An 8,295-nucleotide genomic window follows, 5' to 3' on the forward strand; every position below is an offset into this window, starting at 1 on the left:
CATAAAAAGGGTAGAAGTAAGTTAGACGGTCTATTGGGGCCCTATGACGATGTGATCCAATTCATTTAGAAAAAAAAAAAATCAAATTTGGACTTTTTTAAAAAGTTTGTTTAGTTAAAAAAGGTCAGACCATGAATCTTAAGAAAAACTTATAAGATTTGATGGGTTAATCCATTTAGTAATAATATATTTTTAAATAAAAATATTATTATTAATATGATATATAATATTATAACTATTTTATTTAAATTCTCTTGCCTGACTATCAAAAGTTTAAAATAAAATTAGAAACCCTATTTCCTTAAGTTTTCTCTACTTCAAGTATGAAGTAATGCAACTATTGTTCTTATAAAAAAAAAAAAAAACTAAAAACATGTGATTAGAATGAAATGGAAGAGTGAGTAACATGGTGGCAAGAGTCAAATTTGATTTGGCAAGAGATGATTATGCACAAAGTATACCTTGAAATTAAATAAGCCTTAAAATAGGTTTACAGGCTAGCAGACTTATATAAAGATCAGGCCAAACATAAAAAATAAGACTGTCACATATAATGGGCCTGTGCTTGGGATGTAGAGTTATAAAGCAAGTTAGGCCATGCTTAGGTAAGACCTGACTCTGCCTAAACCATCTTCACACTTAGACATAAATAGGTCTAATGTTGTCATTTAGAATGTCATCCTGAATAAAATGACAATCAATTTTAATATGTTTGGTAAGTTCATGGAAAAATGACTTTTTGGTGGCTATCACGATGAAGATGAATAGGTTGAGAACGTGAGATACTAAGGCAGAAAAGAATTTCCTTTAACCATTTCTACTCGCAGATAGTGGTTAGCATGGAATGATATTCAACTTAAGCGGATGAGCACGAAATCATGGGTTGCTTTTTTGTTTTCCACGAAATGGAAAAGTTACCCAAATGAATAAAACATCATGCAATATGTAACGTCCTTCGCTATAATAATAACCCTTAGTAAAAATATACTTTAAAATATTTATAAGATAAGGATTTAGAAATTTCAATGATTCAAAATACTTCAAATATTATAATAAAGATTTAAATATGTTTTTGGTCTCTGATAAATATTTTTTTTTTTTTGCGTTTGGTCCCACATAAATTTTTGCTTCGTGATGGGTCCTAATATTTAAAAAAATTTGTCTGAGATCCCTACTGTTAGTCGGAATTCGTTATATGCTAATGTGACCATTAACTAACCAAACATGCATGTCACATGTGGTGTCACTTATAATTTTTGTCTGATTGGGATTACATGTAAGATATTTTTTTAAAAAAAGTAAAAAAATGACGTCATTTTTTTGCGTGGTTTCAATCTTTTTGTTTCTTTGTTTTCCTTGGTCCCTTTGGCATCACAAAATCATTCTTTAGCACCCCTTTACATTTTCACACAATCCACTATAGTTTCTTCTATACCTTCCTTGTGGATTTGTCACTATGATTTCCTCACTCGTGAAGATCCAGGTTGATCGCATTCATAGCATTTTTGGACTAAGGAGGAATCTTCTTCTTTCTTCTTTCATCATCATCTTCTTCTTCTCTAATTTTTTTATAGTTGCATTTCTCTCTACCATTGTAGGAATAAAGGGATCAAATTCAATGGCTTCCCATATCTTTAAATCTATGGCCTCTATAAAGATTGGCATTAGGGTTTTCTAATAATGATAACCCTCACCATTGAAAACAAAAGAGGCCTATTAATAGAATTTTCCTTAGGAAATGAAAAGTTAGATGAGGCCATATCTACTCTTGAAGTTTTTTAACTTTATACAAGAACTCTGCTCTGATACCACTTGTTGGACATGTGGCCTCAGTTATCTTAAGAAGAGGTGAATTAATTTCCCACTAACAAACTTTTAACCCCCTTTTAAATGAGATAGGCTCAGAATGCAGAAGAAGCAACAATTAGTTTAATAATGTTCTTTAAACATGAGACAAAATTGATTGCAATAAAATAAATGAGATAAGGAAAGAGAGAATGCAAACTCAGTTTTATACTGGTTCGGCAAAGTCCGTTGCCTACGTCCAGTACTCAAGCAACCCACTTGAGATTATCCACTATCTTTGTAAAAACCCTTTACAAAGTCTGAACCACACAGGGACAACCCTTCTCTTGTGTTCAGCATTTCTTACAACTTAAGAGACCCTCGGTCTCTTAATCAATCTCAATGAATAAGAAGAAAGAAGAAGAATTCTCTCTTTAAGAGAAGAATATTACAATTGAAGATCATGTAAGAATCCTTATAAATTTTGCAAGTGTTTGGCCAAGGATTTCTTTTGAGAGAGCATTTAGAAATTAATTCACCACTTCTTAAGATAACTGAGGCCACATGTCCAACAGTAACTTTCGCCTACCATTGACAAATTTAGAAGTGAAACAAGCTCCCATGGGTCGTTCTTCTTGATTGCCTTTATTTCTTCATCTATAGCATTTTTCCAATTCTTGTTCTCAATGGTTTCATGGAAGCTCATGGGTTCGCAATCAACAAATAGACAAAAAAGAGTAAGATTATCTTGATTTTCGGTTACCTCATAAATTTCTTGTAAGCTCTTGAAGCATGGAACTATTTAACTAGATCTTTCATCTTCTTGAGTATTTGCAATTGGTGAAGTTGATGGGATACTAGGACCCTTTATTACTTCTTTGAAACACAAAAAAAGTTGTAGTTTCCATCATGTGGTCCCTAACCCATTCTCCTTCTTCGTTGAAATTGACATCTTGAGTGATGATTGTATTCCCCGAATTAGGATTGCAGAGCCTCTAGCCTTTGGAATTTGAGTCATAACTAATGAAGATGTACTTCTTACTTTTGTCATCCAACTTGCTTATTTTCTCATCTAGTACGTGCTCATGGGAAATGCGTCCAAAGACTCTTAGATGTGAAATGTCGGGCTTCTTTCCACTCCATGCTTCTTGTGGTGTTTTTCCCCATAAACCTATTGTTGGAGATTGGTTGGAAAGATAAACTACAGAAGTCACTCCTTCTACCCAAAATTCCTTTGGAAGTATTTTACTCTCGAGCATGCTCATCGTCATGTTTAATATTGTTCTATTCTTCCTTTCTACGAATCCATTTTGCTTGGGAGATCTTGGTTCTATTAAGGGTCATTGAATTTCATGATCTTTAGAATACTTTTGAAATTCATTCAATGTAAATTCTCCACCATGATCGGATCTCATGGCTTTGATCTCAAGGCCATTTTCCTTCTCAACAAGGGCTTTGAACTTCTTGAAATTCTCAAACACCTCTTATTTATGCTTCAGAAAAAGCATTATAATTTTCTTGAAAAATAATCAATAATGAAAAGGAAATAATTGCTCCTTCCAAGTGAGCTTGGCTTGATAGGACTGCACACATCTATATGCATAAGTTTCAATAATTTTTTAGCTCTTGAGTTAGACTCCTTTGAAATGTTTTTCTTGAATTGCTTACCAAGTGGACATCCTTCGCACACTTGATCAGGGTGACTATTGCAAGACAATCCTCTCACTATTTCTTTCTTGGAGAGCAACTCTAATGCTCCAAAATTGAGATGCCCAAATTGAATATGCGAAAGCCAAGATGCATCCTTGTAGCACATCTCAAGATATTTTGCGACATCATTTTGAATGTTGAGCAAAATCATTTTATTTCTTGACATTGGCACCTTAGCAATCAAATTACTTGCATTGTCTCTTATAGAAAGGTTATTGTCTTTTGAGCGAATATCATAACCTTTCTCTAAGAATTGCCCCAAGCTTTAGATATTACTTTTCATATTCGGCACATAATAAACATTTGAGATGAATTGATGCTCACCATTCTTCAAACGGATAAGAATATTACCTTCCTTTCACTTCTAGCTTGGATTCATCTCCAAAGGCCACATTTTCGTTCATCGATTCACCAAGCTCCACTAACATGATCTTTTTACTACACATATGATTTCTTGCACCAGTGTCTAGGTACCATTTATTGTCTTTTCTTCTTTCATCAGTCATGCAAGTCATCAATAAAAGGTCACCTTCTTTACATTATTCTTCAACGTAGTTTTCCTTTTCTTCAACTCTATCATTGCTAAGAGATCTACATTTAGAAGCATAAGGACCAAACTTGCCACAATTGTAAAATTTCACATTTGACTTGTCATACCTTGATCTTGAGTTGCCTTGGCCATGACCTCTTGTTGAGATTTCTCCTCTTTGAAATTTATTGAGCTTTGCCCATGGCCTTGTCCTTGTCCATGACCTTGTCCTCTTCCTTGATCTTCACTACAACCTCATCCTTGTTGACTTCTATTATTTTGACTACTTTCTTCGTTGGTTGAATAAACTTGTGTCTGAAGTAGTTGTTCCATGATCCCTTCCTTTATTTTATAAGCTTGTAATGAGCCCAAAATTTGCTCAATGGTTATAGCCTACAAATCTTTTGTTTCGTCGATGATGGCAACAATATGTTCAAACTTTGGATCTAACGGTCTAAGAATTTTATCCATAATTTTTAGATAATCAATATTTTCACCATTTCTCTTAAGTTGATTGGTGATTGTTAAAATTATAGAGAAATAGTCGGAGATGACTTCATTTTATTTCATATGAAATGTTTCAAACTTGGCTCTTAATGTTTGAAGACCTACCTTCTTGACTGGATTCACTTCCTTGTATATGGTTTGAAGCGTCTCTTATGCTTCTTTTGCCGACTTTCCTTTTGAAACCTTCTCAAAAGCATTGTCATCTAATCCTTGATAGATTAGATAGAAAGCCTTCTTGTCTCTCTTTCTTGAGTCTCTCAAACCATCCCTTTGAGTTTGAGAGAGACTAGCCTTATTCCCTGGCTCGATGTGGCCTTTCTCTATTATCTCCCAAACATCTTGTGTGCCAAGGAGAGCCTTCATCTTCATGCTCCTATTGTCATAGTTTCTCTTGTTGAGCATTAGAACTTGGAATGGAACCATGCCGCTACTCGCCATCTCCTTATAAAGGACCTTCTAGCTTTGATTCCTATTTGTTGAAATGAAATTTTAGTAGTGTTGGAAATATTTGAGAATGGGAGAGATTATAAATTTTGGAAGAAAAGACTATTTGTATAAATGATTCTTGATTTTTGGCTTGATTTAATTTGATACAAACTCTAATGCATCATCCCTATTTATATTAGAGGCTCCTCCTAAACCAATGGTTAGGATTTTGTTAACACACACTTAATCTAATGACTGCAAATGATTCTATATATCTTTCTTCGTAGATACAATCTTAATCACAAATTATAGATCATTCTATATGCTACTTTAGAATTATCTTTTAAAATAGATTTCTCTAGAACATTCTTGTAGAATTTGGCCTAAGGATGTTTCTAGAAATTGGGCTTTTAGACTAATAAGGCTCAAAATCAAGTTTATATTTCAACATCTCATGGGTGAATATTCATATACTAAATATTATCCATCGGCGGTTTGTCTTTGCTGGAAACTTAAGAAGAAGCATCGGTGAGTTGGTTTGATAACAAAGGGATTTGCATTATATTTGAGATCATAGATTGGGTTATGGAAGAGTGTCTATAAATGGCATCGTAGAATATGGCAGGGAAGTCATTTCTCTCGGTGACGTAAACGAGTTGGATGGGAGATGAGTGTTTGGGGAGTTAAATAGTGGTGGTGTTGGAAAGGAAAAGAGGTTGTTGAAATTAACGGAGTGGCCATCGATGAGTTGAAGTTCTTGATTAGGGGTGGGTAGTTGTTGAATTGGGACCAGAGGGAATAAATGTCGAAGGCGGCTATGCCAAGTGTGGTGAAGATTCATACAAAGCTTTATTCTTCATTGTTCAAACTTAAGATCTAATTTGTCCCAATTTTTTCTTTTATGTTTTTCTTTAATTCTTGTATTTTTTTTCCTACATTTGTGGTGGAGGGGGGGTTATTGTGTTGATTCATGTACTTTTTTTTGGAATTTATGACAATTTTTAACCCCCATAAATTGTATTTTAAAATTTAAATTAAAAAATTTCTCGTAGGTTCAGATTTATTCAAACTTAATTCCAAGTCAAAAAGTAGTACATTAAAGTTTTAGAGGGATGAAAAAAAATTCCAAGGACTAAATCCGAACTACGGTAACTTTTTAGGGACGAAAAATATATTTTAACCTTATATTTTCCTATCAAGTAGTGCTCGTGTAACGTCATCATATTTTACTTTCTTCTTTATATAAAATCACACCTTGTGCGTAACATACGAAAATCATAAAATTATTGTGGGAAGATAAAATTGGAGTCATAAGAGAGTTGGATGTTAATTATTTCATATGCATATTACATGATGATGATGTTTGGTGGATAAATCATGATGATGATGATTGATTTACTCATAATGATGATGGTGTTTAATGATTTAATCTTGATATGATATTGATGAGGTGGTGATTGTTATGATTTTCTTTGTTATGTGAATTATGAGACTTATGCTTTGTGTATGATTTTAACATATTATGTTATATGTGTGGTGAGGGTAGATTATGCATGCTTTAATTGTGAAGTTTTATCTTATTTTAATATACTGATTTAGCCTTTAAACACAAGAGCTATGACATGTATTTAAAGTTTAACAATTAAATTAAACAAATAATATAAAATAATTATATTAAATATTAATTACATGAACCAAATAAAAATCATTTGTACTCTCTTGAAGTATGTCAACAAACGATACAAAATCAAAGCAAATCTTCTATATATATGAGCCTTGAACAACGAGTTTTTGTGTCCATGATACAAGTTAATCTTTATTTATACTTTTTCGACTTAAATATTTGGTCTAGGAAAGTTAATATGAAATTTTCCATCAAATCAACATTGTCTTTTTCAATATGTACTTTCAAAAATCATAAAAAAGGCTAGGCTTGGTAGCAGCTTAAATATGACAATTCTTATTTAAAAACATGTAAAGTGAAAAAAGGGGGATAGATACACTAGAGTGAAAGACTTATTTTTTTTAATTCTTAAATTAAATTGCTTATTTATTTTAAGTAAGATTTAAAAAAATAATTATTAATACATTAGTGATCTATTATTTTTACCCCAATTTTCTTTTTCGGGGTCAGGGTGGGGGTTGGGAAACTTCGCTTTTCTTTAAAGAAAACTTTAATTAAATACATATTCGAAAACACTCTTAAGAAATTGAGCAAATTATTAGTTTTTTATACAAGATCCAAAGGGAAAAAATAAGTTTTTAAACAAAGTTAGTAAATAAACTTTTAGAAAAAATTAATGGATCACTGATAAATTACACGTCAATTGTTTAAACATGATTCAAAACATCAATATAACATTGATTAATATTAAAAATGAATTAAATTTCATTTGTCTATAAAATTAAATTTTTTGTTGTTGTTACATATGAAAAATTTATTTAAAGACAAATATTTTATTTTATAAATTTTTTAATTGACAGGGTATTGATTTCAAAATTTTAATGTAAAGAGACTCTTAGATATTTATAATTAAATTAATGAATAATTTTTTTTATAAGAATGATGTTTTTATTTCTTTTTATATCAAAACATCCTTCATACTTTTAATGATTCTATAAAAAATTATACTTTTTAATCAATAATATATTCTTTTTATGTTACATTAATTCATCTTTATATTCATTTATGTCACCCGGGTAATTATATTAGGACAAATTTATTTGGATGATTAATTTTTTTAATAGTGATTGGAGTTTTTTTTTTATGTTTAGAGACTCTTAAAATACTTATACTTAAATTTAATTCATACAAATCTTATATGAATGATATCTAAATTTCTTTTTGTAACAAAATATCATTCTTTTTTTAATTTAAAATTATAAAAATTATATTTTATAAACTATTATATATTATATTTATATTACCCTAGTCCATATCTATATTTATCATGGGTATCCATTCAAAAATCAAATTTATTTGGACGATTATATATATATATATATATATATATATATATATATATATATATATATAATATATATAATCATTTGGATTTTTTATTGCAAGAGTCTTACATATTTCATATTTTAATTTATGTTTCTTTTTATATTAAAATACCTTTCATTTTTTTTCAATTTAAAGTATAAAAAATTATATATTTTTAATTATTATATAATCTATTTATGTTACATTGATCCATATTTATATCCATCTATTTAGATAGCCATATACTAAGACAAATCCCTTGGGTCTCTTTTGTATTTTTTAATTTGATGATATAAAAAATTATATTTAAAAACTATTATATATTTTATTTATGCCACATTAATCCATG

This window comes from Glycine soja, chromosome 15 (assembly GCF_004193775.1).
Source record: "Glycine soja cultivar W05 chromosome 15, ASM419377v2, whole genome shotgun sequence".
Classification (NCBI taxonomy): domain Eukaryota; kingdom Viridiplantae; phylum Streptophyta; class Magnoliopsida; order Fabales; family Fabaceae; genus Glycine; species Glycine soja.